Source organism: Tubulanus polymorphus, chromosome 9, assembly GCF_964204645.1.
Source record: "Tubulanus polymorphus chromosome 9, tnTubPoly1.2, whole genome shotgun sequence".
Lineage (NCBI taxonomy): Eukaryota > Metazoa > Nemertea > Palaeonemertea > Tubulaniformes > Tubulanidae > Tubulanus > Tubulanus polymorphus.
Window position 1 is genome coordinate 2,641,163 of NC_134033.1, and position 22,383 is coordinate 2,663,545.

At 40.0% G+C, this 22,383-nt stretch overlaps 2 non-coding genes across 2 annotated transcripts; both read left to right on the top strand.

The window, feature by feature from the left end:
- Positions 1–2,808: 2,808 nt before the first annotated feature.
- Trnat-ugu (transfer RNA threonine (anticodon UGU)) lies at positions 2,809–2,881 on the top strand. The gene has a single exon. It is a non-coding gene; the product is annotated as a tRNA-Thr (tRNA).
- A 17,980-nt stretch (positions 2,882–20,861) lies between these two features.
- On the top strand, positions 20,862–20,934 carry Trnat-ugu (transfer RNA threonine (anticodon UGU)). The gene has a single exon. It is a non-coding gene; the product is annotated as a tRNA-Thr (tRNA).
- Positions 20,935–22,383: the final 1,449 nt, after the last annotated feature.

Sequence of the window (22,383 nt, forward strand, 5' to 3'; positions counted from 1 at the left end):
AACACGACGAGAAATATGTTCACAGTTCGTCTGTAATGTGCATGTTGCTGCATAAAGCCGACAGATTCGAAGCGCGTTCAACTATACCACGTATGGAAAAAACAGGGAGTGTCAATCTGAAGAGCATACCGTTAGTCCGACGTAAGAGAGATAGAGAGGGAGGAGAGAGATACGGAGAGGGAGGAGAGATATCGTAAACTCGATGCTACATAGAACTGAATCAGTTGATGCGATGGAGGAAAACTTCAAGTTATTTCTCAAACGCTCGTGAGATTTATATACGATGAGAAACTTTACGCTACCTCCGCTACCTCTGCTACCGCTGCCACCTCCGACGCGGCCGACACCTCCGCCACGGCCGCAGTTTATCCTGGCTTTCTTACAATTCATCCGCGAATACAAAGTTTTTATGCGCGTTGATATCGCTGAAGTATTCTTCCTGTATCCGTTGGGAAGCGCGTTCAACTTTCTGACGATCATTTTGCTGATAAAGTGTCGCAGATTTCAGTCAGTTCGTTACACGTTCCCTTATCTCATAACTCTCGCGTTTTCGGATCAACTTGTCGTGTTGTTTGGTTTAAGACAATTCGCTAACAAACTATTGATAAACATAATCAACGAATTAGGATACTATCCGGAATGTAAGATGTTTGGCGCGTTAAGAAGTAAAGAAGATATTGCACCATGTCCTTCAATTTACTATTATTGGTTCTATTTCTATAGTGTAATTGAACGGTATACTCCGGTTTGTTTCATCGAGTATTTGTTCAAAAATCAAGCGATCACTGTGTCTAATTATATCATCGTTGTGATTTCTATCGAGAGATTTGTCTCCGTTCGTTTTCCATTTTTTCACATGAAACATTTCACCGTAACTCGACGTAGATTTGCCCTAATAATTGTAGTCGTTTTTGCAATCATTTTGAACTTGGATCAGCCGATATTTAATCGAATTAGGTTAGCAAAAAGAATTAAAGGTGGCTACTATGAGTTTTACTGTAAAAGTAATATCAACATCACTCTCATGGTTCAAACATACAGATCTGTTGCGGTATTTATTCGGGATATAGTCCCGGTTTTGATTGTAGTTACAGCATCGGTGGCAACTGCTAGAATTCGCCGGGGAGGTAAAACACGTATTGGCGCCTCAGTCGGCAACAGTCGTCATAAAACTGAAACCAGTAAAACACTTATTCTAATAGTTCTTGTTTATCTGGTACTAGTAATGCCATACGCTATATGTGAATGTTGGGACAAGTTGTACTATTTGGTGAACTCGTTAGTGCATAGAATTAATGGCTTCAAAGTCGATTTAAGAGAAAACCCCATCATTTTCTTCTATGTAAAGATGCTATGGGAAATATTAGCCAAGATATTAACGCTTCCTCGACAGTGCGTTTTCTGCGTGAATTTCTTTATATACGTAACAACGCTGAGAGTTTTCCGACACAAACTTGTCGGTGTTTTCCGCTGTAGTCCGCTTGTCAGTCCCAGTAGCTCAGTCAGGATAAGGCGACGATTCCCTTCAAAAATACTATGCTCTGTTTGTATAAGGACGATTCCGCCTACTGTACGACGGTCGAAACATTGTCCCTGTTTCATATAAGACTGAAGAAATATTTCAATTCAAAAAAACGAGCGCCAAGTAAAAAATGCAGTGAAATTCATCATTTGCCGATCGAAAAATTGAAACTCTACTTACCAAACAATCATTAATTGCCAACTACTTTCAGACTTCCGCGCGCACTTCCTTTTATGGTTTCCGGATTCAGTTGATCAGATAATCCCGAGTCTAATTCCTCAAGTTATGGATTGAAACGCGAGCGAACTTCAAACAAGTATATTCCGATAAGATAAATCGTTTGTCGTGTGGACTGAAGACCGCGGGAACAACATTGAATAACACCGCGTCAAAATAACTATATTCGATGTTGTGAACACTGAAATTGTACGCGTGATTCAAGAAGTCGTCAGTTGTTTTCAATCGCTCTCTTGTCGCATAGTTGTAAATTAGTGAGATGAATTTCATATCCCTGAAGACTAGAGATTAACGCGATTTTGAATGTGACCAGTTTGAAAATAGTTTTAAAAATCGATCTCGGGACCGATGAAACATAAAGAAACACGTGGCACAAAATATTTTCTCAAAAGAAACGGCCCAAAAAACAGGGTCCAGTTCGACAGTCATGAGTTAGAGTTAACTCTGAGTTAAATAAAGTCAGTTCATTTTCAATGAGTTAACTCTTGAGTCAGGTACTGGATCCAGGACAAAAGTACCCAAACAAAATGGCGGCTAGTAATTGGTTACTAAAACTTACATCCAAGGCGCGGTCATTCAAATACTTTTTCCTTACTTGGCTATCTCTATCTAAACTGTCGATGAATTTGTTGCGAAGCTTCCAGATTATCGCAAAACGTCATAAACGTTCTAGGAAGGACAGTGTTCTGTGTCGTGGTTCGTGTAGTTGAATGCAGCGGTGAAGGATATATGAGGGACTGGTACAAAGTGACCGGTCACCTGTTTATTGTAATGCGACAAACACGACCGAGCATCTGGCGAAACCCAGTGTGGCGAAAACGCGGCCGATTTTAAAATCGTGAAAACATCTTTAAATTTAAATCTTAAAATTTGTAATTCAAATTTATTTATTGACTAAAGAGAACATGTGCTACAGGATTATACACAATATATCCGGCGTATTGATAACAAATCAATTTTCGACCATGTGCGGCAACGACTGTTGGTAACGTTTATCGCAACAGATCATTCAGATTTGACAACAAGTTTCCATTCTAAAGCGACAATAAGCTTCCATAGCTCAGGGGTTAGAGCACTGGTCTTGTAAACCAGGGGTCGAGAGTTCAAATCTCTCTGGGGGCATAGCTGCAAACATTTTTGCAAAATCGATCCTCGGAAAGAGCGATCAGAAATCGAAGCCCGTATAGTTGGATGGATTGGTTCTGCATACTCAAAATTTTGCACCAGCTTAAGTGATGAATATATATCTACAACAACATCGTTCAGTTCCTCTCATTTCGCATCACACCACGAAATACATGCATATTCATATATATATTACATGTATATACATATTTCTGCGCGTGATTTCAAAAATAAAACACGACGAGAAATATGTTCACAGTTCGTCTGTAATTTGCATGTTGCTGCATAAAGCCGACAGATTCGAAGCGCGTTCAACTATAACACGTATGGAAAAAACAGGGAGTGTCAATCTATAGAGGATACTGGCGGTCAGAAGTAAGAGAGACGGAGAGAGGGAGAGAGATACGGAGAGGGGGGAGAGATATCGTAAACCCGATGCTACTGAACTAACTCAGTTTGCGCGAAGGAGGAAAACTTCAAGTTATTTCTCAAACGCTCGCGAAATAACCGATGAGAAATTCTACACTACCGTCGCTTCCGCCGACACAGCTTATCGATGCATTCTTTCAATTCCTCTACGAATACAAAGTTTTTATGCGCGTCGATATCGCTGAAGTATTGTTCCTGTATCCGTTGGAAGCGTGTTCAACTTTCTGACGATCATTTTACTGATAAAGTGTCGCAGATTTCAGTCGGTTCGTTACACGTTCCCCTATCTCATAACACTAGCGTTTTCGGATCAACTTGTCGTGTTGTTTGGTTTAAGAACATTCGCGAACACCATTGTGTCAATCCTAACCCGTGGATTAGGATACTATCCGGAATGCAAAAGTTGGACACTACTTGGGCGTCAAAAGGGCGTCGCATCATGTCCGTCGATTTACTATTATTGGCATTATTTCTATCGTGTAATTGAACGGAATACTCCAGTTTGTTACATCGAGAATTTGTTCAATAATCAAGCGATCACTGTGTCTAATTATATCATTGTTGTGATTTCTATCGAGAGATTTGTCTCCGTTCGTTTTCCTTTTTTTCACATGCAACATTTCACAGAATCTCGACGTAGATTCGCCATCATAATTGTTGTCGCTTTTGCGACCGTTTTGAACTTGGATCTGCCGATACTATATCGAATTAGGTTAATAAAAAGGAATGATGGTGGCTTCTATGAGTTCTACTGTAGTTATAATGATCCTGACATTATCTTAACGGTTCAAACATACAGATCTGTTGCGGTATTTATTCGGGATATAGTCGCGGTTTTGATTGTAGTAACAACATCAGTGGTAACAGCTAGAATTCGCCGTGGAGGTAAAACACGTATTGGCGCCTCAGTCGGCAACAGTCGTCATAAAACTGAAACCAGTAAAACACTTCTACTAATAGTTCTTGTTTATCTGGTACTAGTAATGCCATACGCTATATGTGACTGTACGGACAAGTTGAGCAGTTTGGTGTCCTTGTTAGTGCAGAGAATTAATGGCTCCAAAACCAATCGTAGAGAAACCCCCATCATTCGATTCTTTGTTAGGATGCGGTGGAATATATTAGCCCGGATATTAACGTTTCCTCGACAGTGCGTTTTCAGCGTGAATTTCTTTATATACGTAACAACACAGAGAGTTTTCCGACGCAAACTTGTCGGTGTTTTCCGCTGCACCTGTCGGCGAACGGTTCCGAGTCAGTCCCAGTAGTCAGTGGGATAAGGCGAGATGCATTCACTATCAGTGTTGAACGGCATCGGGTTCGAGTCCTGCTGCCTGCTTATAGCGTGTGCGGGCTTCGAGTCCTGCTGGCTGCTTATAGAGTGTGCGGGCAACACTTCGCAGACCTTGGTCCCGTCGGGATATAATCTCGGGGGGGGGGGCAGTCTTGGGAAAACCAATCTGGTGTCGAATCACAAATCCAGCTTCCCATCCTAATGTAAACGATGGTAATAATTAACCCAACAGGGTTAGTGTGGTGAAATTAAGATCCAACTGACGTAAAGCGCTGAGTTACAAGCAGGTTCTAGTCCTGCTGGCTGTGTACAGTGTGCGGGGCCTTAATCCCATCCTGAAGGTAAACCGTGTTAAATGAACCCAACAGGGTTAGTATGTGGTGAAACCAAGATCCAACTCTAAAGCAAGACAAACTCTCATTACAAATAAACGATATTAATATCGCTAAAACTGTACCATTTAATCAATTCTCTTCACTTGATATTAATGTTGTTGAAGCTTTAAACAAGAAAACTAACTAACTCAGTTTATTGAAGCCTTGAACGATAAATTGCATTGCTTTATATTGTCGAAAATGAATAACTGAACGTTTTTGTTAAAACAGGGAGGATTAAACGAATATGATACCAGGATTCAACTGCATCTGCGGTGCATATTTCACTGGACACATTTAGGTAGTAAATTTATATCGACAATTTAATGTTGTCCTAATTGCGATCGAAATTCATTTTAAAGAAGACATAAAAATTCATCAGATAGAAAATAAGATTCGGGCCACATTAAAAAGATATGACGCTCGATATTCATCATTCAGTTTTTTTTTTACATTTTGTACTTTTCGTTTTAACGCCACGTTACAACCAACCTTTCGAGGAGACCAACTCAAACAAAAACAAACAAACGAAATCGACCAATCAAATAAGTTATAGGGTCAATCCGTATTTTCAGATAAAGAAAATTCTAACCTTTCGTATTTTACTGCGAATTAAGATCAAGAAAATATGGTTTCAACGAAAAACCAGGTTTAACCAGAAAAGACCACGTTAGAACGAACAACTGTTCTTTCTTTAAATCTTAAAGCAGTGATTGACCCTGAAGTTCATTTAATAGGTAGATTTCGCTTAATTTGTTTCGATTTGATCAGTGTCCCTTACAAACCCACCCACGACACCTGTCGGGATCGAAACAGGGGCTTCGAATTAGCAATCAGCAATCGAAGTACAGATATAGTTGGCGATATATATCCGATCGGTTGTCGGATTTACAGATTTTTTTCGTTTTAATCGGAGTACGTAATTGGAACTGGTTTAAACATGGCCCAAAACGAGAAAAACGTGGCGTTATGGCGGCTAGAAACTTTAAAACGGTTACTGAATCTTACATTCAACGCGCGCTCTTTCAGTTACTTTTTACTTACTTGGCCTTATCTCTGTAAGCTAGCAGTCAATAAATTTGTTCCGAAGTTACACATTTTTCGCGAAATGGATCCTCGGACACTGGTGGTTCAAAGAGTTTTCGATTGCGACAACAAGAAACTAGGGTTTAGAATTTGAAAATCGATCGGAAATCGAAGCACGGATAGCTGGATGTTTTAGGATTGGTTCTGGATATTCAAAGTTATGCTGCAGCTTTTGAATATATATAGTTTAAATTCCTTTCATATTGTTCCGTCAAACCACGAAATAGAACATGTTATATGTATATACATATTTCTGCGCGTGATTTCAAAAATAATACACGACGAGAAATATGTTCACAGTTCGTCTGTAATTTGCATGTTGCTGCATAAAGCCGACAGATTCGAAGCGCGTTCAACAACCATGTACGGAAAAAACAGGGAGTGTCAATCTAAAGAGCTTACCGGAGGAGAGAGGCAGGAGAGATATCGTAAACTCGATGTTACATAGAACTGAATTGGTTTGTGCGAAGGAGGAAAACTTCAAGTTATTTCTCAAACGCGCCTGAGATTTAAACACGATGAGAAACTTTACGCTACCTCCGCTACCGACACGGCCTACTCCACCAATGCCGCAGTTTATCAGGGCTTTCGTACATTTTCTCAGCGAGTACAATGTTGTATGGCGCGTTAAAATCGCTGAAGTATTATTAATATATCCGCTGGGAAGCGCGTTTAACTTTCTAACAATCATTTTACTGATAAAGTGTCGCAGATTTCAGTCAGTTCGTTACACGTTCCCCTATCTTATAACACTAGCGTTTTCGGATCAACTTGTCGTATTGTTTGGATTACGATCATTTGCTCACATCATCGTGTTAACCATAACCCGTGGATTAGGATACTATCCGGAATGTAAAAGTTGGACTCTATTAGGGCATCAAAAGGGCATCGCATCATGTCCATCGATTTACTATTATTGGCATTATTTCTATCGAGTAATTGAACGGTATACTCCGGTTTGTTACATCGAGAATTTGTTCAATAATCAAGCGATCACTGTGTCTAATTATATCATTGTTGTGATTTCTATCGAGAGATTTGTCTCCGTTCGTTTTCCTTTTTTTCACATGCAACATTTTACCGAAATTCGACGTAGATTTGCCGTAATAATTGCAGTCACTTTTGCCGTCATTTTGAACTTGGATCTGCCGATAATAAATCGAATTAGGTTAATAGAAAGGAATGATGGTGGCTTTGATGAGTTTATCTGTAGTTATAATAATCCTGACAACATTTTAACGGTTCAAACATACAGATCTGTTGCGGTATTTATTCGGGATATAGTCCCGGCTTTCATTGTAGTAACAACATCAGTGGCAACTGCTAGAATTCGCCGGGGAGGTAAAACACGTATTGGCGCCTCAGTCGGCAACAGTCGTCATAAAACTGAAACCAGTAAAACACTTCTACTAATAGTTCTTGTTTATCTGTTACTAGTAATGCCATACGCTATATGTGAATGTACGGACAAGTTGAGCAGTTTGGTGCCCTTTTTAGTGCGTCGAATTAATGGCTTTGAAATCACTATCGGAGAAACCCCCATCCTACAATTCTTTGTTAGGATACTGTGGAATATATTAGCCCGGATATTAACGCTTCCTCGACAGTGCGTTTTCTGCGTGAATTTCTTTATATACGTAACAACGCTGAGAGTTTTCCGACACAAACTTGTCGGTGTTTTCCGCTGTAACTGTCGCCGAACGATTCCGAGTCAGTCCCAGTAGTCAGTGGGGTAAGGCGTGATGCTGTTGCATTCATTCACTACCCTATCAGTGTCGAGTGGCAAACGGGTTTGAGTTCTGCTGGCTGCTTACAGTGCGTGCGGGGCTGTTGTCCAATCGTGACGGTAGATGATGGTAAATCAATGATCCAAAAGGATTGAAATAAATGATATTAATATCACTTAAGCTGTACCATTTAATCAATTACCTAAACTTGATATTTAATGTCGTGGAAGCTAGGAACAAGGAAATTAACTTAGTTTTATTGAAGCCTCGATCGATGAAATATATTGATTAATGTTTTCGATAATGAATAACTGAATGACAATGGGAACAGCATTAAACGAATATGATACCAAGATTCATTCGCATCTGCGATGTACGGCGTATTCAGATCTCACTGGCCATGTTTTGGTAGAAAAAAAACATATCATCAATTCAATCCATTGAATCGATAATATTGATCGGCAACTAATATTGCCCCAATGGAATCCTAGTAGTCAATTAAGATTCATTACCAAAAATATAATTCACAAAATTTTGCTTATTGTAAAATAATGGCCAAAATGTTCTCAACTGTATTTTATATTGACGCCGGTTTGTGAAACGCCAATATCGATGACGTAGTGCACGTCATCGACACACACACTACCCTAACCCCTCCCTTTTCGGAAAAACCGCAAAAGGTTGAAGCTCATTTTTGCTTTTTTCTCAAAAAGATAAACCTGCTTGTCTTAACTCTCAAGTTCATCGATATCCATCAGATATTCCAGTCTGTATCGTGCTGAACAAGAAATCCAAGATGGCTACCCTGGTGGCCATATTTGACGTCTGACCTCCATTTAGAAAGTGTTGGGCATTGAAACGACTGTAAGACATCCAGGAAGAAAGATACTCTAAATATTTGGATGGATATATGAAAGCTGTGGGTACTGGAGTGTGTAATGGGTAGTGTAGTGTGATCTGTGTGCATTTGTGGCCAGCACACAGATCACATTGTTCATTGGGGTTTGGTCCAGGACTCGCAAGATTTTCAACAACACGGAAGTAACGTGTAATAAATGATGACTTGAATTGCATGACTACCTACCACCCCTCATTATTGTTGGAAAACTAAACGTTCGGCACTGACTAAAAATGAGTAATAACATTTTAGAAATTGCCAGAATTTTAACTTAGGTTCTATCTCTTTTTTATTTTACAATTGCGATTGGTATAATTTTTTTTTAAACGGCCGTTAAGGCTTCATGTTTCGTCTGCAATTCACTGCAAATAGTTACGCAACTACGCACATTTCAGTGTTTTTGGCAGCTGTACACTCAATCGGCACCGTTCGTGACTAGCTTCACTGCGGAATTATCATTAACTAACATCGCCATATCACATCATCAACTTATATTGAGCCTTAAAACTCTAACAGCCGAAATAATTGAAATGCACACACGATTTCTATCATTGAAAATTGAGAGAGTGGCCATGTTTGTGTTTGCTGCTTCGCGTAAATCCCGCGCGGTGGCGCAACCGCGCGGAGTGGGGCCGATACGTCCAGTTCAGCGCTGAGTTACAAGCTGGTTCTAGTCCTGCTGGCTGTGTACAGTGTACGGGGCCTTAATCCCATCCTGAAGGTGAAACCATGATAAATGGATAACCCAACAGGGTCAGTATGTGGTGAAACCAAGATCCAACTCTAAAGCAAGATAAACTCTCATTACAAATAAAACGTTATTAATATCACTAAAACTGTACCATTTAATCAATTCTCTGCACTTGATATCAATGTTGTTGAAGCTTTAAACAAGAAAACTAACTAACTCAGTTTATTGAAGCCTTGAACGATAAAATGCATTGCTTAATATTGTCGATAATGAATAACTGAACGTTTGTGTTAAAACACGGAGGATTAAACGAAAATATGATACCAAGACTCAACTGCATCCGCGGTGCATTTCGTATTCAGATTTCACTGATCACATTTAGGTAGTAAATTTATATCGACAATTTAATGTTGTGCTAATTGCGATCGAAATTCATTTTAAAGAAGAAATAAAAATTCACCAGATAGAAAATAAGGATCGGGCCACATCAAAAAAGATACGACACTCGATATTCATCATTCATTTTTTTGTTTACATTTTGTACTTTTCGTGTTAACGCCACGTTACAACCAACCTTTCGGGGAGACCAACTCAAACAAAAACAAACAAACGAAATCGACCAATCAAATAAGTTATAGGGTCAATCAGTATTTTCAGATGAAGAAAATTCTAACCTATCGTTTTTACTGCGAATTAAGAAAATATGGTTTTAACAAAAAAAAACAGGTTAAACCCGAAAAGACCACGTTACAACGAACAACTGATCTTTCTTAAAATCTTAAAGCAGTGATTGACCCTGATGTTCATTTAATTAGGTAGATTTCACTTGATTTGTTTCGATTTGATCAGTGTCCCTTACAGACCCACCCACGACACCTGCCGGGAACGAAACAGGGGGTTCGAATTAGAAATCAGCAAAGCAATCGAAGTACAGATATAGTTGGCGATATATATCCGATCGGTTGTCCAATTTACAGATTTTCTTTGTTTGAATCGAAGTACGTAATTGGAACTGGTTTAAAAATGGCTCAAAACGAGAAAAATGTGGCGTTATGGCGGCTAGAAACTTTAAAACGGTTACTAAATCTTACATTCAACGAGCGCTCTTTCAGTTAATTTTTGCTTTCTTGGCCTTATCTCTGTAAACTAGCTGCCAATAGATTTGTTGCGAAGTTAGACATTTTTCGCGAAATGGATCCTCGGACACATTGGTGGTTCAAAGAGTTTTCGACTGCGGGAACAAAAACTAGGGTTTCGTTCTGGACGTATCGGCCCCACGCCACGCGGTTGCGCCACCGCGCGGGATTTATGCGAAGCAGCAGAACACAAACATGGCCACTCTCTCAATTTTCAATGATAGAAATCGTGTGTGCATTTCAATTATTTCGGCTGTTAGGGTTTTAAGGCACAATACTAGTTGATGATGTGATATGGCGATGTTAATTAATGATAATTCCGCAGTGAAGCTAGTCACGAACGGTGCCGATTGAGTGTACAGCTGCCAATAACACTGAAATGTGCGTAGTTGCGTAACTATTTCCAGTGAATTGCAGACGAAACATGAAGCCTTAACGGCCGTTTAAAAAAAATTATACCAATCGCAATTGTAAAATAAAAATGAGATAGAACCTAAGTTAAGCTGGCCATTTCTAAAATGTTATTACTTATTTTTAGTCAGTGCGGAACGTTTAGTTTTCCAACAATAATGAGGGGTGGTAGGTAGTCATGCAATTCAAGTCATCATTTATTACACGTTACTTCCGTGTCGTTGAAAATCTCGCGAGTCCTGGACCAAACCCCAATGAACAATGTGATCTGTGTGCTGGCCACAAATGCACACAGATCACACTACACTACCCTATACACACTCCAGTACCCACAGCTTTCATATATCCATCCAAATATTTAGTGTCTTTCTTCCTGGGTACTATTTTTGGGGCCCGGCCCTACGCACCTTCGAGCTGCTAACCTAATTGTTGTCTGATGCCAGCAAGATATTCACACGGTTAGAATTTTACCAAATGTTGTCAAAATCGATTATAGGACCGATCAAATATGAATAAACACGCAACACAAATATTTGTTTTTATTTAAGAGAAAATATGGCTCAACCAACCGGACGAAAAGTATCCTAACAAAACGGCGGCAAGCAACTTTAAAATGGTTTCTAAAACTTACATTCAAAGCGCGCTCGTTCTCTGCGTTCTCAGTTCGTCTGTAATGTGCCTACGGCTGCATAAAGCCGACAGATTCGAAGCGCGTTCAACTACCATGTACGGAAAAGAAAAAAAAACAGGGAGTGTCAATCTAGAGAGCTTACCGGCAGTCTGCCGTGAGAGAGACAGACAGAGAGAGGGGAGAGAGAGGGAGGAGAGATATCGTAAACTCGATGCTACTGAACTGGCTCAGTTTGTGCGAAGGAGGAAAACTTCAGGTTATCGCTCAAACGCTCGTGAGATTTATGTACGATGAGAAACTTGACGCTGCCGTCGTTACCAACGCCCCCTGCAACACGGCCGCTACCTGCGTCGCCACCTCAGTTTATCAGGGCTTTCTTACATTTTCTCCATGAATACAATGTTGTATGGCGCGTTAAAATCGCTGAAGTATTGTTCATATATCCGCTGGGAAGCGTGTTCAACTTTCTGACAATCATTTTACTGATAAAGTGTCGCAGATATCAGTCAGTTCGTTACACGTTCCCCTATCTCATAACTCTAGCGTTTTCGGATCAACTTGTCGTGTTGTTTGGTTTAAGATCATTCGCTCACACCATCGTGTCAACCATAACCCGTGGATTAGGATACTATCCGGAATGTAAAAGTTGGACTCTACTTGGGCGTCAAAAGGGCATCGCATCATGTCCATCGATTTACTATTATTGGCATTATTTCTATCGAGTAATTGAACGGTATACTCCAGTTTGTTACATCGATAATTTGTTTAAAAATCAATCGATCACTGTGTCTAATTATATCATTGTTGTGATTTCTATCGAGAGATTTGTCTCCGTTCGTTTTCCTTTTTTTCACATGAAACATTTCACCGTAACTCGCCGTAGATTCGCCGTAATAATTGTAGTCGCTTTTGCCGTCATTTTAAACTTGGATTTACCGATATTCAATAGAATTAGGTTATCAAAAAGGCGTAATGGTGGCTACCACGAGTTCTACTGTAGTTATTATAGCAATCGTGACAACGCTGTCATGATTCGTACATACAGATCTGTTGCGGTATTTATTCGGGATATAGTCCCGGTTTTGATTGTAGTTACAACATCAGTGGCAACTGCTAGAATTCGCCGGGGAGGTAAAACACGTATTGGCGCCTCAGTCGGCAACAGTCGTCATAAAACTGAAACCAGTAAAACACTTCTACTAATAGTTCTTGTTTATCTGGTACTAGTAATGCCATACGCTATATGTGACTGTTGGGACAAGTTGTACAATTTGGTGTTCTCGTTAGTGCGTCGATTAAATGGCTTTGAAATCACTCCTACAGAAACCCCCATCGTTTTCTTTTTTGCTATAATGCTGTGGAATATATTAGCCAAGATATTAACGTTTCCTCGACAGTGCGTTTTCTGCGTGAATTTCTTCATATACGTAACAACGCTGAGAGTTTTCCGACACAAACTTGTCGGTGTTTTACGCTGTAACTGTCGCCGAACGATTCTGAGTAAGTCCCAGTAGTCAGTGGGATAAGGCGAGATGCATTCACTATCAGTGTTGAGCGGTATCGGGTTCGAGTCCTGCTGCCTGCTTATAGCGTGTGCGGGCTTCGAGTCCTGCTGGCTGCTTATAGAGTGTGCAGCAACACTTCGCAGACCTTGGTCCCGTCGGGATAGAATCTCAGGGGGGGGGGGGCAGACTTGGGAAAACCAATCCGGTGTTGAATCACAAATCCAGCTTCCCATCCTAATGTAAACGATGGTAATAATTAACCCAACAGGGTTAGTGTGGTGAAATTAAGATCCAACTGACGTAAAGCGCTGAGTAACAAGCAGGTTCTAGTCCTGCTGGCTGTGTACAGTGTACGGGGCCTTAATCCCATCCTGAAGGTGAAACCATGATAAATGAACCCAACAGGGTTAGTTTGTGGTAAAACCAAGATCCAACTCTAAAGCAAGACAAACACTAATTTGAAATAAAACGTTATTAATATCACTAAAACTGTACCATTTAATCAATTCTCTTCACTTGATATCAATGTTGTTGAAGCTTTAAACAAGAAAACTAACTAACTCAGTTTATTGAAGCCTTGAACGATAAAATGCATTGCTTTATATTGTCGATAATGAATAACTGAACGTTTGTGTTAAAACACGGAGGATTAAACGAATATCATACCAGGACTCAACCGCATCCGCGGTGCATATTTCACTGATCACATTTAGGTAGTAAATATATATCGACAATTTAATGTTGTCTTAATTGCGATCGAAATTCATTTTAAAGAAGAAATAAAAATTCACCAGATAGAAAATAAGGATCGGGCCACATCAAAAAAGATACGACACTCGATATTCATCATTCATTTTTTTGTTTACATTTTGTACTTTTCGTGTTAACGCCACGTTACAACCAACCTTTCGGGGAGACCAACTCAAACAAAAACAAACAAACGAAATCGACCAATCAAATAAGTTATAGGGTCAATCAGTATTTTCAGATAAAGAAAATTCTAACCTATCGTTTTTTACTGCGAATTAAGAAAATATGGTTTCAACAAAAAAAAACAGGTTAAACCCGAAAAGACCACGTTACAACGAACAACCGATCTTTCTTAAAATCTTAAAGTAGTGATTGACCCTGAAGTTCATTTAATTAGGTTCACTTGATTTGTTTCGATTTGATCAGTGTCCCTTACAGACCCACCCACGACAACTGCCGGGAACGAAACAGGGGGTTCGAATTAGAAATCAGCAATCGAAGTACAGATATAGCTGGCGATATATATCCGATCGGTTGTCGAATTTACAGATTTTTTTCGTTTAAATCGGAGTTCGTAATTGGAACTGGTTTAAACATGGCTCAAAACGAGAAAAATGTGGCGTTATGGCGGCTAGAAACTTTAAAACGGTTACTGAATCTTACATTCAACGAGCGCTCTTTCAGTTACTTTTTACTTACTTGGTCATATCTCTGTAAACTAACTGTCGATAAATTTGTAGCGAAGGTAGACATTTTTCGCGAAATGGATCCTCGGACACACTGGTGGTTCAAAGAGTTTTCGATTGCGACAACAAGAAACTAGGGTTTGGATTTTGAAAATCGATCGAAAATCGAAGCACGGATAGCTGGATGTTTTAGCATTGGTTCTGGATATTCAAAGTTATGCTGCAGCTTTAGTAGTGAATATATATAGTTTAAATTTCTTTCATATTGTCGCATCAAACCACGAAATAGAACATGTTATATGTATATACATATTTCTGCGCGTGATTTCAAAAATAATACACGACGAGAAATATGTTCACAGTTCGTCTGTAATTTGCATGTTGCTGCATAAAGCCGACAGATTCGAAGCGCGTTCAACAACCATGTACGGAAAAAACAGGGAGTGTCAATTTAGAGAGCTTACCGGCAGTCTGACGTAAGGGAGTGAGAGAGGGAGGAGAGAGGAAGTAGAGAGTTGGAGAGAGAGAGGGAGAGAGAGAGGAAGGAGAGAGAGATGGCAGAGTGAGGGAGAGATATCGTAAACTCGTAAACGCTCGTGAGATTTATATACGATGAGAAATTTTACGCTGTCGCCACTACCGCAGCTACTACCGACACGACAGCTACTACCGACACGACAGCTACTACCGACACGACAGCTACTACCGACACGGCCGCCACCTTCGCTGCCAATGCCGCAGTTTATCAGGGCTTTCAATAAATTTCTCTACGAAAACAATGTTTTTAGGCGCGTTGATATCGCTGAAGTATTGTTCCTGTATCCGCTGGGAAGCGTGTTCAACTTTCTGACGATCATTTCACTGATAAAGTGTCGCAGATATCAGTCGGTTCGTTACACGTTCCCCTATCTCATAACACTAGCGTTTTCGGATCAACTTGTCGTGTTGTTTGGTTTAAGGAAATTCGCGAACACCATTGTGTCAATCCTAACCCGTGGATTAGGATACTATCCGGAATGTAAAAGTTGGACTCTACTTGGGCGTCAAAAGGGCATCGCATCATGTCCATCGATTTACTATTATTGGCATTATTTCTATCGTGTAATTGAACGGTATACTCCGGTTTGTTACATCGAGAATTTGTTCAATAATCAAGCGATCACTGTGTCTAATTATATCATTGTTGTGATTTCTATCGAGAGATTTGTCTCCGTTCGGTTTCCTTTTCTTCACATGCAACATTTCACTGGAACTCGACGTAGATTTGCCGTAATAATTGTAGTCGTTTTTGCAACCATTTTAAACTTGGATTTACCGATATTTAATCGAATTAGGTTATCAACGATTGGCTTATACTTATGTAGTTATAATAATCCCGACAACACTCTCATGGTTCGTACATACAGATCTGTTGCGGTATTTATTCGGGATATAGTCCCGGCTTTCATTGTATTAACAACATCAGTGGCAACTGCTAGAATTCGCCGTGGAGGTAAAACACGTATTGGCGCCTCAGTCGGCAACAGTCGTCATAAAACTGAAACCAGTAAAACACTTCTACTAATAGTTCTTGTTTATCTGTTACTAGTAATGCCATACGCTACATGTGACTGTACGGACAAGTTGAGCAGTTTGGTGCCCTTGTTGGTGCGTCGAATAAATGGCTTCAAAATCACTTTTAGAACAACCCCCATCATTTTCTTCTTTGTTAGGATACTGTGGAATATATTAGCCCGGATATTAACGCTTCCTCGACAATGCGTTTTCTGCGTGAATTTCTTTATATACGTAACAACGCTGAGAGTTTTCCGACACAAACTTGTCGGTGTTTTCCGCTGTAACTGTCGCCGAACGATTCCGAGTCAGTCCCAGTAGTCAGTGGGATAAGGCGAGATGCATTTACTATCAGTGTTGAGCGGTATCGGGTTCGAGTCCTGCTGCCTGCAGCGTGTGCGGGCTTCGAGTCCTGCTGGCTGCTTATAGAGTGTGCGGGCAACACTTCGCGGACCTTGGTCCCGTCGGGATAGAATCTCGGGGGGGGGGGGCAGTCTTGGGAAAACCAATCCGGTGTAGAATCACAAATCCATCTTCCCATCCTAATGTAAACGATGGTAATAATTAACCCAACAGGGTTAGTGTGGTGAAATTAAGATCCAACTGACGTAAAGCGCTGAGTTACAAGCAGGTTCTAGTCCTGCTGGCTGTGTACAGTGTACGGGGCCTTAATCCCATCCTGAAGGTAAACCGTGTTAAATGAAACCAACAGGGTTAGTATGTGGTGAAACCAAGATCCAACTCTAAAGCAAGATAAACTCTTATTTGAAATAAAACGTTATTAATATCGCTAAAACTGTACCATTTAATCAATTCTCTTCACTTGATATTAATGTTGTTGAAGCTTTAAACAAGAAAACTAACTAACTCAGTTTATTGAAGCCTTGAACGATAAAATGCATTGCTTAATATTGTCGAAAATGAATTACTGAGCGTTTTTGTTAAAAACAGGGCGGATTTGACGAAAATATGGTCAATATACCAGGTCTAAACCGCATCTGCGGTGCATATCGCATTCAGATTTCAATGGTCACATTTAGGTAGTGAATTTATATCGACAATTCAATGTTGTCCTAATTGCGATCGAAATTCATTTTAAAGAAGACATAAAAATTCATCAGATAGAAAATAATATTCGGGCCACATTCAACAAGATACGACGCTCGATAATCACTAATCATTTTTTTTTTTACATTTTTACACTATTCGTTTTAACGCCACGTTACAACCAACCTTTCGGGGAGACCAACTCAAAAAATCAAACGAAATCATTGACCAATCAAATAAATTATAGGGTCAATCCGTATTTTAATATATAGAAAGAATTAGCCTTTCGTTTTTACTGCGAATCAGCAAATATGGTTTCAACAAAAAAAAAACAGGTTAAACCCGAAAAGACCACGTTACAACGAACAACTGATCTTTCTTAAAATTCTTAAGTAGTGATTGACCCTGAAGTTCATTTAATTGATAGATTTCGCTTGATTTGTTTCGATTTGATCGGTGTCCCTTACAGACCCACCCACGACACCTGCCGGGAACGAAACAGGGGGTTCAAATTAGAAATCAGCAATCGAAGTACAGATATAGTTGGCGATATATATCCGATCGGTTGTCGGATTTACAGAATTTTTTCGTTTAAATCGGAGTTCGTAATTGGAACTGGTTTAAACATGGCTCAAAACGAGAAAAATGTGGCGTTATGGCGGCTAGGAACTTTAAAACGGTTACTGAATCTTACATTCAACGCGCGCTCTTTCAGTTACTTTTTACTTACTTGGCCATATCTCTGTAAACTAGCCGCCAATAAATTTGTTGCGAAGTTAGACATTTTTCGCGAAATGGATCCTCGGACACTGGTGGTTCAATGAGTTTTCGATTGCGACAACAAGAAACTAGGGTTTGGATTTTGAAAATCGATCGAAAATCGAAGCACGGATAGCTGGATGTTTTAGCATTGGTTCTAGACTGGATATTCAAAGTTAGGCTGCAGCTTTAGTAGTGAATATATATAGTTTAAATTCCTTTCATATTGTCGCGTCAAACCACGAAATACATACATATACATTTATTACATGTATATACATGTTACATGTATATACATATTTCTGCGCGTGATTTCAAAAATAATACACGACGAGAAATATGTTCACAGTTCGTCTGTAATGTGCGTATTGCTGCATAAAGCCGACAGATTCGAAGCGCATTCAACAACCATGTACAAACAGGGAGTGTCAATCTGAAGAGCTTACCGGAGGAGAGAGGCAGGAGAGATATCGTAAACTCGATGTAACATAGAACTGAATCAGTTGACGCGAAGGAGGAAAACTTCAAGTTAATTCTCAAGCGCTCGTGAGATTAATTTACGATGAGAAATTTAACCCTAACCCCGCTACCTCCGCCACGTCCAGTTCCACTGCTGCAGTTTATCCGGGCGTTCGCGCAATTTTTCCGTGATAACGGTGTTTATAGACGCATGGATTTTGCTAAAGCATTGTTCCTGTATCCGCTGGGAAGCGTGTTCAACTTTCTGACAATCATTTTACTGATAAAGTGTCGCAAATATCAGTCGGTTCGTTACACGTTCCCCTATCTCATAACACTAGCGTTTTCGGATCAACTTGTCGTGTTGTTTGGTTTAAGAACATTCGCTGTAACCATCAGGACATTGGTTATCTACGAATTAGGATATCATCCGGAATGTAAGAGTCGGATGGTGTTTGAAAGTAAAGAGGCAAGTGCATTATGTCCATCGATTTACTATTACTGGTATTATTTCTATAGTGTAATAGAACGGAATATTCCGATATGTTACATCGAGAATTTGTTCAATAATCAAGCGATCACTGTGTCTAATTATATCATTGTTGTGATTTCTATCGAGAGATTTGTCTCCGTTCGTTTTCCATTTTTTCACATGAAAAATTTCACCGCAACTAACCGTAGATATGCCCTAATAATTGTGGTCGTTTTTGCAATCATTTTGAACTTAGATCTACCGATATTCAATAGAATTAGGTTAGTAAAAACAATTTATGGTGGCTACGATGTGTTCTCCTGTAGTCATAGTAGTTTTAATTTCGACATCATTGTCGTGATTCGTACATACAGATCTGTTGCGGTATTTATTCGGGATATAGTCCCGGTTTTGATTGTAGTAACGACATCAGTAGCAACTGCTACAATTCGCCGGGGAGGTAAAACACGTATTGGCGCCTCAGTCGGCAACAGTCGTCATAAAACTGAAACCAGTAAAACACTTCTACTAATAGTTCTTGTTTATCTGGTACTAGTAATGCCATACGCTATATGTGAATGTTGGAACAATTTGTTCCATTTGGTGTTCTCGTTATCGATTATGATTAATCGCTTCGTAATCACTCCTACAGAAAACCCCATCATTTTCTTCTTTGTTTTAACGTTGTGGAACACATTATCCAATATGTTAACACTTCCTCGACAGTGCGTTTTCTGCCTGAATTTCTTTATATACGTAACAACGCTGAGAGTTTTCCGACACAAACTTGTCGGTGTTTTCCGCTGTAGTCCGCTTGTCAGTCCCAGTAGCTCAGTGGGTTAAGGCGACGATTCCCTTCAAAAATACTGTTTGTATAAGGACGATTCCGCCTACTGTACGACGGTCGAAACATTGTCCCCGTTTCATATAAGACTGAAGAAATATTTCAATTCAAAAAAACGAGCGCGAAGTAAAAAATGCGGTGAAATTCATCATTTGCCGATCGAAAAATAGAAACTCTACTTACCAAACAATCATTAATTGCCAACAACTTTCAGACTTCCGCGCGCACTTCCTTTTATGGTTTCGGATTCAGTTGATGAGATAATCCCGAGTCTAATTTCCTCAAGTTATGGAGAGTAAACGCGAGCGAACTTTAAACATGTATATTCCGATATGTTAAATCGCTTGTCGTGTGGACTGAACACCGCGGGAACAACATTGAATAACACCGCGTCAAAATTAACTATATTCGAAGTTGAGAACACTGAAATTGTACGCGTGATTCAAGAAGTCGTCAGTTATTTGCAAATTAGCGAAATGAATTTCATATCCCTGAAAACTAGAGATTAACGCGGTTTTGCATGTGACCAGTTTGAAAATAGTTTTTTAAATCGATCTCGGGACCGATGAAATAAATATGAAGCAACTCGTGACACAAATATTTTCTTAAAAGAAACGGCCCAAAAAACAGGGTCCAGTTCGACAGTCATGAGTTAGAGTTAACTCTGAGTTAAATAAAGTCAGTTCATTTTCAATGAGTTAACTCTGAGCCAGGTACTGGATCAAGGACAATATACCCTAACAAAAGGCGGCTAGCAACTTGATTGAAAATGGTTACAAAAACTTATATCCAATGCGCGCTCATTCAAATATTTACTTGGCCATCTCTATCTAAACTGTCCGTACATTTGTTGCGAGGTTCCAGTTTATCGCAAAACGTCATAAACGTTCTAGGAAGGACAGTGTTCTGTGTCGTGGTTCGTGTAGTTGAATGCAGCGGTGAAAGATATATGAGGGACTGGTACAAAGTGACCGGTCACCTGTTTATTGTAATGCGACAAACACGACCGAGCATCTGGCGAAACCCAGTGTGGCGAAAACGCGGCCGATTTCAAACTCGTGAAAACATCTTTAAAAATTGTCAAGATAGGCTCAATATTTCTTGTATATTGATTATGAATCAATTTTCAACCACGTGTGACCGTTATAACGACAGTTGGGGTAACATCAATCACGATGGATCATCCAGATGTTACTCCATGCCTCGTAGCGAACTTGACGACAAGCCTCCAAAGCTCAGGGGTTAGAGCACTGGTCTTGTAAACCTGGGGTCGAGAGTTCAAATCTCTCTGGGGGCATGGCTGCAATTTTTTTCGCGAAATGGATCCTCGGACGCTGGTGATTCAAAAAAAACTAGGGGTTTGATTTGTAAAACCTATCGGAAATCGAAGCACGGACAGTTGGATTGATTGGTTCTGGATATTCAAAGTTAAGCTGCAGCTTTAGTAGTGAATATATATAGTTTAAATTCCTCTCATATTGTCGCATCAAACCACGAAATAGAACATGTTATATGTATATACATATTTCTGCGCGTGATTTCAAAAAAGATTCACGACGAGAAATATGTTCACAGTTCGTCTGTAATTTGCATGTTGCTGCATAAAGCCGACAGATTCGAAGCGCGTTCAACAACCATGTACGGAAAAAACAGGGAGTGTCAATTTAGAGAGCTTACCGGCAGTCTGACGTAAGGGAGTGAGAGAGGGAGGAGAGAGGAAGTAGAGAGTTGGAGAGAGAGAGGGAAAGAGAGAGGAAGGAGAGAGAGATGGCAGAGTGAGGGAGAGATATCGTAAACTCGATGATACGTAGAACTGAATCCGTTGACGCGAAGGAGGAAAACTTCAGGTTATTTCTCAAACGCTCGTGAGATTTATATACGATGAGAAATTTTACGCTGTCGCCGCTACCGCAGCTACTACCGACACGACAGCTACTACCGACACGCAGCTACTACCGACACGGCCGCCACCTTCGCTGCCAATGCCGCAGTTTATCAGGGCTTTCAATAAATTTCTCTACGAAAACAATGTTTTTAGGCGCGTTGATATCGCTGAAGTATTGTTCCTGTATCCGCTGGGAAGCGTGTTCAACTTTCTGACGATCATTTCACTGATAAAGTGTCGCAGATATCAGTCAGTTCGTTACACGTTCCCCTACCTCATAACACTAGCGTTTTCGGATCAACTTGTCGTGTTGTTTGGTTTAAGGAAATTCGCGAACACCATTGTGTCAATCCTAACCCGTGGATTAGGATACTATCCGGAATGTAAAAGTTGGACTCTACTTGGGCGTCAAAAGGGCATCGCATCATGTCCATCGATTTACTATTATTGGCATTATTTCTATCGTGTAATTGAACGGTATACTCCGGTTTGTTACATCGATAATTTGTTCAATAATCAAGCGATCACTGTGTCTAATTATATCATCGTTGTGATTTCTATCGAGAGATTTGTCTCCGTTCGTTTTCCTTTTCTTCACATGCAACATTTCACAGGAACTCGACGTAGATTTGCCGTAATAATTGTAGTCGCTTTTGCCGTCATTTTAAACTTGGATTTACCGATATTTAATCGAATTAGGTTATCAAAGATTGGCTTATACTTATGTAGTTATAATAATCCCGACAACACTCTCATGGTTCGTACACACAGATCTGTTGCGGTATTTATTCGGGATATAGTCCCGGCTTTAATTGTATTAACAACATCAGTGGCAACTGCTAGAATTCGCCGGGGAGGTAA